The 8,672-nt window shown below is 34.2% G+C and overlaps 1 pseudogene; it reads left to right on the top strand.

Moving 5' to 3' along the window:
- LOC116143185 overlaps nt 1-3,332 on the top strand; it is a 31,109-nt pseudogene extending 27,777 nt beyond the window's left edge.
- The last annotated feature ends 5,340 nt before the right edge of the window (nt 3,333-8,672 follow it).

Genomic DNA, 8,672 nt, shown 5'->3' on the forward strand with positions numbered 1-8,672 from the left:
CGATTCGGTGAACAAAGTTTTCATCTTCATATTATCAGGTATGCAGATTTACAGTGTTAGTTTTGTATACAATTTGATTGTTAGAGGTGAAGATATACTCTGTGTGATGAATTGCGTTGTGCCTTATTGTTGGTTTAATGGAGTCGACTGTCGACGAGATAGTCTTAGTTATGAATCCCGGTTAACCAGTACGGCGCCGCGACCATACCACGCCCCAAGAAGGGTAAAACTGTCATTTCTACATACAATTCAAAATCATACCCCTGTAGAATTTTATATCTGCACGCCACGTCGCCTCCCACTCATAAACGGCCCGCCAGCGTAACGTTCATCTCTCGGAAATCCCATACATACCACTTCATGAATCATCCGCCACGTAACCAGTCATTACGGTTATTCCTCGCTTTTGTACATGTGTCCGTTTTTTATAGGACAACCTTAAAATAGATTACTATCGGCCATAGACGATCATTTCTCTTCAGGAGTGCTTCTCTGTCCTCTGGTACTAGTATAGGAAAAACATACTGCAATTAAAAATGGCGAAGGGACTGAATCGTATTTTTATTAATATAATCTGGCGGGAATGCTTTTAAGTTCTCTGTCCCACTGAAAAGGCAGTCTCATCATCATTTTGTATTCTTTTTTATCGTTTTTTAAGTACATACATTTTTCAAAAAGTTTAATGAATCTCCTCAGGTACGCTGAATCTGAACCATGTTTATCATGTTTCAGTTAATACATTCTTGCTCATTGATTTATTTTTAGGGTTTTAGTTCCGTTTCTCTTAAGTTTATTGCATTTTAAATCGCTTAGAGCGGTTGTATAATTGATTTTTGAATTTGGAGGTTGCCGGACCCTTGTTCATGTGATATTGAAAATTAAAGATATGAATTCTGGTTTATTTGGCTATATATAGTGCTTTGTTTCTGTTAGAAAGCTATATATATATCCTATTCTATTGGAATTAATCTGGAATCAGGATATCATTAAAGTCGCTTAGTTAAATCCGGGTTTGTTAGTTCATTCTAGGTGATGTTTTTACGGTGAAATCTAATTCCAATCCAAGTACAAAGTTTCATTTCTTGTCTTAATGATGGATTATCTTTGTAACTGTGTTTATTGCAATTTAAGATTGTGTTATGCATCCCTATAAATTCATTTCCAAGATTGATAAGCAGGTTTGAGTGGCAATTGTATCAATTTGGCTTGGTTGAATTCAATGTTCTCATGTTTAAAACTGGGTAACAAGAGCAATGACAATCTGTAATCAAAGACATAAGTTGTTATTTCATGCATTTCTACACATCAACTGTCTTGCTAATTTTCTGGAACATGATTTAGCTTTGGTAAGCAAAACTATTTGCTTTTTATAGCACATTGACTTGGTTATGTAGCCTACTTCATGATCCTTGGTATTGCCAATGATGATACTAATTTAACTTAAAATGAGGATAAATTAGAAATTTGATGTTTTAGAAAATGGGCTCAACACCTTTTAAGCAAATGAGCTCTCAAAAATATGAAAATATATAGTTATATGTAGTTGTGTTCTGTCAGAAAATTTTAACTATAATCTTGGTTCAATTGCTGTCCTCCTGTTTAATGCACCAAGAATTTCTTCCGTAAGTACAATTTCATAGTACTGAATTTATTGTGGAATGTATGAGACCTTTTATATAAATATCTGAATTCAAAATGCTTGTGCAGAGCAATTTTCTGGAATGGTTATTGTGATGTTGTTGTGACTAGCATATTGAAAGAATTACCGGAAGTGATAATTGATTTTCTTGTTTATGAAAAATTGCACTTAGTTTTAAGTTTGGCAAAAAAAATTGGCTGGATAATTTTTCCGTATGCAAGCCCAGTGGCAAGGATGCATCAGGCTGACCCTTAAACAAAGTTTCTCTAGGTGACTGATACCAAGAGTTAATTCTTACTCCATACTATGTCAAGACTGCTCACATTAGTAGACCTGAGGGCTCATTTTGCATAGTTTCACCAAGAATACTGGACTGGGATTATTCTTGTTTTTCCCTGATCATATTTTCTAATGCAAGGCTGTAATACATTATATCACTCCTGTTACTAATTGTGCTTTCATGGCTTTGTTTTGAGAACATTATATTATGTACATTCATCAGTTTAGTAATTTTAATAATTTTTTTTTTTTTTTTTTTTTTCTGCAGGTGATCAAGATCATTAGCGTCACGATATTTCTGATGATTAAATTGGGAAAAAAATGCTAGTAGCCTTCCTTTTTCATCATTCTACGAAACCATGGCGCGTTCTATCGCCTCAGCTACACCAAAAGATACCCACCAAAGCTTCTATTATTTATCTCCTGACCTTGTAACAATTTGCATGATTGCAATTTACACCCATGGTGAGAAAATATCCTATTTTTTCCGTCCACTTTGGACACCCCCTCCCCCCTTCAGACGCCTACCTCACTTTTATGCAGAAAATGTCTCAATGGAACATCTTTGCAAACTCCATGGTTGGTCCATACGGTCACAACCCCGCCGTGTCTTTGATGGTATCATTTTCAACAATGAGCTAGCACATCCTTGAGATCAGGTGGCGTGAGCTGGATCCCTTTGTTACAAAATTTGTGATCCTTGAATCCAACACCACTTTTACAGCATTCCAAACCTCTCTACTTCTCATCAAACCAAGCGCGTTTTGCGTTTGCTGAGAAGAAGATTGTCCATGGTGTATATCCTGGTCGAACTGCACCTTGGGGGTCATAGAAGACCCATTTGTTCATGAGCAGAGCAGCGTAGGCTATAAATGGTTGCTTTTTTTTGCAGGGATATCCAATGATACCTACTCATATGTCAGATGCGGATGAGATCCCAAGCCCCCACACTGTGAAACTACTGCAATGGTTGTGTGGGTGCCACCTATACTACACCTTTTGAGGCAGTTACATGTACTCATTGAGTTCCCTGTGGATTACAGCAGCTGGCGGGCCACAATCCACACTTATGGCCCTGGTACCTATACCGCATTCACGCCAAACAGATCTCATATTTTCTGATGCAGGCTGGCATTGTACTTTTGCTTTCGTCAACTTCAGGAATTTGTGTTCAAGATACTGCTTATAGTATGCAAACAGAGTAAAGCGCAGGGAGTATTTAGATCCTTCTCGAATACGAAAATCATTGTATGTGAGATGATCTTTTTGATATGCCCCTGAGAGTACACCTTTCAAGATTAATTAAGAGGATGGGCTCTAACCCCGTTCTGCTTCAGCTGTTCACCTTCCTAAATATTTGATAGAGAATGCGCTAACTTTAGTTTCTTCTTCCTGGGGCTGTTTACGAGAATGAACATATCCTGTCCAACACCTAGAGATGAGTAAAGAGTATTTAGATGTTACAAAGAAATGTAGTTTATCCTTTACCCTTTATTCGTTACTTCGAACATGTAGCATTTCTCACCAATTTGGTGTTTTTAAAGAGTTGGCAATAGAGTTTTCAGTTTCCTGAGGCAAATGTTATGTGCAAAGGGAAACAAATATATAGCTTCTCTAAATTATTAGTTGAAGAAAATTTTATATTCAGTTGGAGAGCCTTGGTTTGATATATCCATACTTCATTTTATTAGCTCACCATTCAGCTCTTTAGGTACAATGTTTTATTACTGTGATGCTTGTAGAATTGCGGAGTCTTAAGTAGAAACAATTGCTGGCATATCTTCAGTCTTCTATCCATTAAGAACATTGGAAAGCATATCGTTGTTTTATAGGTTTAGTTTTTTGTTTTTTTTTTTTTTTTGGAGGGTGATCGTGGTATCTTTGTCAGTTTGTGCGCACCCCAATTATTCTCTCGGGACTCTAAAGTTAACGACTAGGTAAGTTCCTTAATGACTACCCTTATTAGTACCTAAGAAGACTTGAAATCAGGAGCTCATGAAACTTTTTTTACTCTTTTATCATTGGGTCCTTGATGGTCACTTGTGGTGGTTTTTAGTAAATTAGTTTGGTCGACAAGATTTTTTTAGGAATAGGATCTTCTTCGCTTAAGTATCTCCAATGATTCTTTCTATTTTAAAAATCACTTTTCATATAAATAAAGAACATCTTCATTAATTCTAATTATAAATAACAAATTTTTATTCAAATCCAATGGGCTCTTTAAATTTTAATTTTTCTTTTTATTAAGTTCTCAAAAAGAGATCTAATAAGAAGAGAATTATAAATAAAATATCTAAAACTTGTAATTTATTATTAAATTAAATAAATAATGAAATTTGACTCTCTAGATAGGAGAGTCAAATTACTCTTTAATTTATTTTAAAGAATAGAATCTGTTAAACCCCTTTTTATAGATACCTTTTATAATAGAGAGTTTGAATCATAAAAATAATATCTTGGAGATGCTCTTCCGAAAGCACTCCCTTTTGACTAGCTTTATGTGTAGAATCAAAATAACATACTCTCCGCTCATATCCAAATAAGGAAAAAAGAGGAATGATTGGACATAAAAGCAGATATCCACTAAGTGCAATTACATGATGAGAAATTAGTTAATTAATGGACAATCATGACTTACTTTAGTGGCCACCAATAACATTATCATATGCTCAACTTCCTAATCATGCTTACCCAAATAAAGTTAATCCTTTAAACAACATAATATTCTCATAGTAATTGACACGAAAAAGATGTACATTTCTATAATATGATATTGTTGAAGACAGGTTTTGGCAATGTTGAAAAGATCCATTTTATGGATAAATCTTTTCCTTAATATAAAAAGTTCATTTTGTGACTCAAATGGATTTTTTTTTTTTTTATGAAATAAACACTTTCAAATTTTCCTTTGAGGGATTACTTTTGACAATAAGAAACCTTTTTTAAAAGAAAAAGAAAGGTGGGACTCTATACTTTCATTCAATTGAGTCTTGATCTATTTTTTTTATTAAATTAGTGATATATATAAAATGATATTTATATTTAGAAAACGGGCATAGAGCAAGATCGTTTATTTTTATTTATTTATTTTTTCTATAGATTAAGGCATCTGAACGAGTTTACACGTATTTAATTAATCATCGGGCCTAGAAGGCAAGACCTTGTGAATTTCAAATGTCCCAAAATTTATAACGAGAGAAATTATATTATAGCAATATGACACCTTTATGGGTGGAGATTGAAAGTGGCAGAAGTCTATGAAAATAATCAATTATAACGTAAATCCAATTTACACAACTGGATGGACGAAATTACCCCCATATATATATTTAACTCCTTTGCACTATTCATCTTCTTCCTCGAACCTAATTCAAGCCTCCCTTTGTTCCATCAATTCTAAAACCCACCCCCCTTTTCAAACCGTTTTGCGTCGGATTATATATGAAGAACCAGAAATTGGCCTCGGTTTAAGTAAAGAAACTCTCCCAATCGTATTCCGACTATCGAATTCGACATCCCGACTTGATAAGGTATGTTATTTCTTTTTTAAGAGAATTAGTTAAGGGTGTTACAGTTGTGATTTAAAGATTTTCTTTGGACTGATTTGATTGTGTTTATGGTGTTGTTTGATTGGGTTTAAGTTTTGAGAAAGTTAGGGTTTGTTTGGAGTTTTGATAATGATTTTTGGTTTCGATTAGTGTTAGTGTTGTGTTCAAGATGGGAGAACCTGTTGATTTGTTGTTGGATATGGTGGAAAATTGGTGGTTTAGGCGTTGTGGAAAACGGAATCTGATCTGCAATTTCTGGCCGATGGGGGTGTCGGCTGGTCCGAATATCCCCTTATCGGCTAGAAATTGCAGGTCACTAAGAAGAAGAATCGAATTCCGGCCGATTAGGGGGGATTTGGCCAGGGCACTCTGCCCAATTGGCCGAATGTGATACGGCCGATTTGGCCAATTTAATCTTTTCTTTTCATAGTTCAGCAGCATGTAGTAGCAGACTATTGAATAGGATTTTTATGATATTCAGGGAGTCTTCTTTCATTTCTCTTAGTTATATGGACATGGCATCTAAATCCTACTGAGTTGTATGCTACATTTCTTGTCATGTATTAATGTTGACTATACTGCCTTCATATTTCTACCAACAAGTGTCGAGTCTGGCATTCGACATGGTAGTGTATATTATCTGCTATGGACTGTTGTTATTTTGACTTCATTTTGCAGGATGATATGGAAAAAAAAAAATTTCGACAACTTCACCAATGAGCTCGAATTTGCAAGTCATAACCTGCTTTCGGTATTAAAGATATGGAGGGCCATAAGCTATAGTTGTCAATAAAGACAACCTTTAAAGATGCAATACAATTTTAATTTGTTTTTTTTTTTTTTTCTTCTAATTTTTTCTTTTTATGTCAATATGAAGTTATAGACTTATAGTTCCTTCATTTAACTGCTACATATATAATTCAACTGGCCATTTTCCAGATAACTTGAAGATTTATTGTTTAAATAAAGATAAAGATGGCAGCCTTTTCCAATACGATATCAGTTAAATCTACTGCCCCGTCACATGGTTTCGGTTGATTCGGCCAAATTGCACTGAAATGCTAAATTGGTCCAAACCATGTGATTCAGTCGGTTCGGCCTGGCCAAATCCGGTTGAATACCCCGTATTCGACCTACTCGCGACTTCTTCTTCTTTCTTCCAAATAACTTGAGATTTTTGACTGTCTGAATCCAGCCGAATCCATTGTTTCGGCCAAAAAAACCAGATTCTGTTTGCCATTTTCACAGTCGGATTTTCTCCAATCTACGCAAATAACACATCATCAAGCCAAATCCAAAAATACCCAATTCAATCCGCTTTGATTTTACAAAAATCTGAGTTTTCTTTTCAAAACAAGATGGAGAAAGTTTATGGTTTGGTTCAATGGAGTCGGAGATGAAGAGAAAGGTTTATTTTTGTGTAGGGTATTTTTGTCTATAAAATTATGAAAACGGAAAAGTAATAATTTATGAGAGAAAAGTTAAATTTGCTTATTTTCATTTCAGGGTCATATAATAATTTTTTCTATGATGAAATATGAATAAGAGAATAAAAAGAAAAAAATAGAAAAGATTAGACAAAATTAGAAAAATATTGATACTTTAAGGAGTAATATTACACATACAACCAGTAATAATTTATATTAATTTAAATTTAATCAACCTATTTTATTATCATAAATATATATAAAACATGGTATAATAATTTTATTCATACAAAAAAAAAAAAAAAAAAAAAAAAAAAAAGGAAAGAAACGTGCTTGAAGCATCCAAGGAAACTCAATGAAGATATATATGTTGTCTTTCTCTCTTTCATTTAATTTATAATATTTGTTTATTTAATTACATTTTAACATTTTTGTCCTAGTATTTTTAAGGATTATTTATATGATCTAAACTCTTTATTATAAAATTTATCTAAAAAATAAAAATCCATCATACTCATCCTTTACCTTTAAATTAAAGAATGAGTTTAACTTTTCATATATAAATAGTCAAATTTCATTCTTTATCCTAACTTAAATTAATAAACTACATTTCTATTGTATTTATTTATTATTTTTTTTCTCCTATTCAGTCTTTTTTTTTTTTAATAAAGAATTTTTTATTAATTAAAAGGTTTATTAAATTAAATATAAATTTTATTTTTTATATTTAAAAATTAAAAAATAATCTTTATTTATATAAATAAATATCACCTTAGAGAATATCTTACTCTGCATATATATATTTTCCCTTTGAAAATAACAACATTTCTATTATTATTTATAAATAATTATCTAATAAACTATTGATTTGACATATCAAGAACTTAGTTGAAGGGGATAATCTCTGCCAAAATGTTTTGATTACGCTGCTACAAACTCCACGTGGCTTCCCCTAAACCCCAGAAATCCCCTGTGTTGAAAGTCAAGACTGAAGTCAGTTAAAAATTTTATGTGATGTCTATTGTTTTACAGTGAGGTGTACGCATGTGATCATAACTTCTTCTTCTAGATAAGAGTTAACCTGTTCCCACCCATAAAATGACCTACTGATCACTCATAAATCATACCCACCCATTTTTAAAAAACTCTTTTACCACCCAAATACTATGTTTTGGGTGGGAAATACAATGATTTACGAAAATATCCTTAGCCTCTTCCATTGCCGCCTGGGAGCTGGGTGCTGCAGTAAATCGAGCAGGTGGTGTGCAACTTTGGAGCAGCGAGGTTGGAGTGATCCGGGAGAGAACAATGGTCGGAAAATACACAATACCAACAACCAATCAAAAGCCACTAATCCAGCACCAAAAACACTAACGATTTGCGAAGGAAGCCACCACAAATCGTGGCTATCCCACGGTGGAAAGAGCTGGACATAGGCCACAAATGGCGTGCACGGAGGGTTGGAGGAGGGGTGGGTTTTGAAGAGCAGAGGGTAAGGAGTTGAATGGTGGCAGTATGGGGCATTTTGGGTGACTAAATCGGCTGAAAAGATGGAAAATCGGGCAAAAACTCAGGCGGCAATTTCCGATGATTGGCAGGTGTATTGATCTCGGGGTGAACGAATTAAGGGTGGGAGAGGCTCGAGGAAAAGGGTGGATTTCTGACATCGGAAACGATCGAAAATCAGCTGCCATGTGAATGGAGGTGGTGGTGGGAAGTGGTGACTGATGACGGAAAATGGAGGCTTGGGCTTTGTAGAGAAAGTGATAAGGATTTTGT

The sequence above is a fragment of the Pistacia vera genome, unplaced genomic scaffold, assembly GCF_008641045.1.
Source record: "Pistacia vera cultivar Batoury unplaced genomic scaffold, PisVer_v2 Contig427, whole genome shotgun sequence".
Lineage (NCBI taxonomy): Eukaryota > Viridiplantae > Streptophyta > Magnoliopsida > Sapindales > Anacardiaceae > Pistacia > Pistacia vera.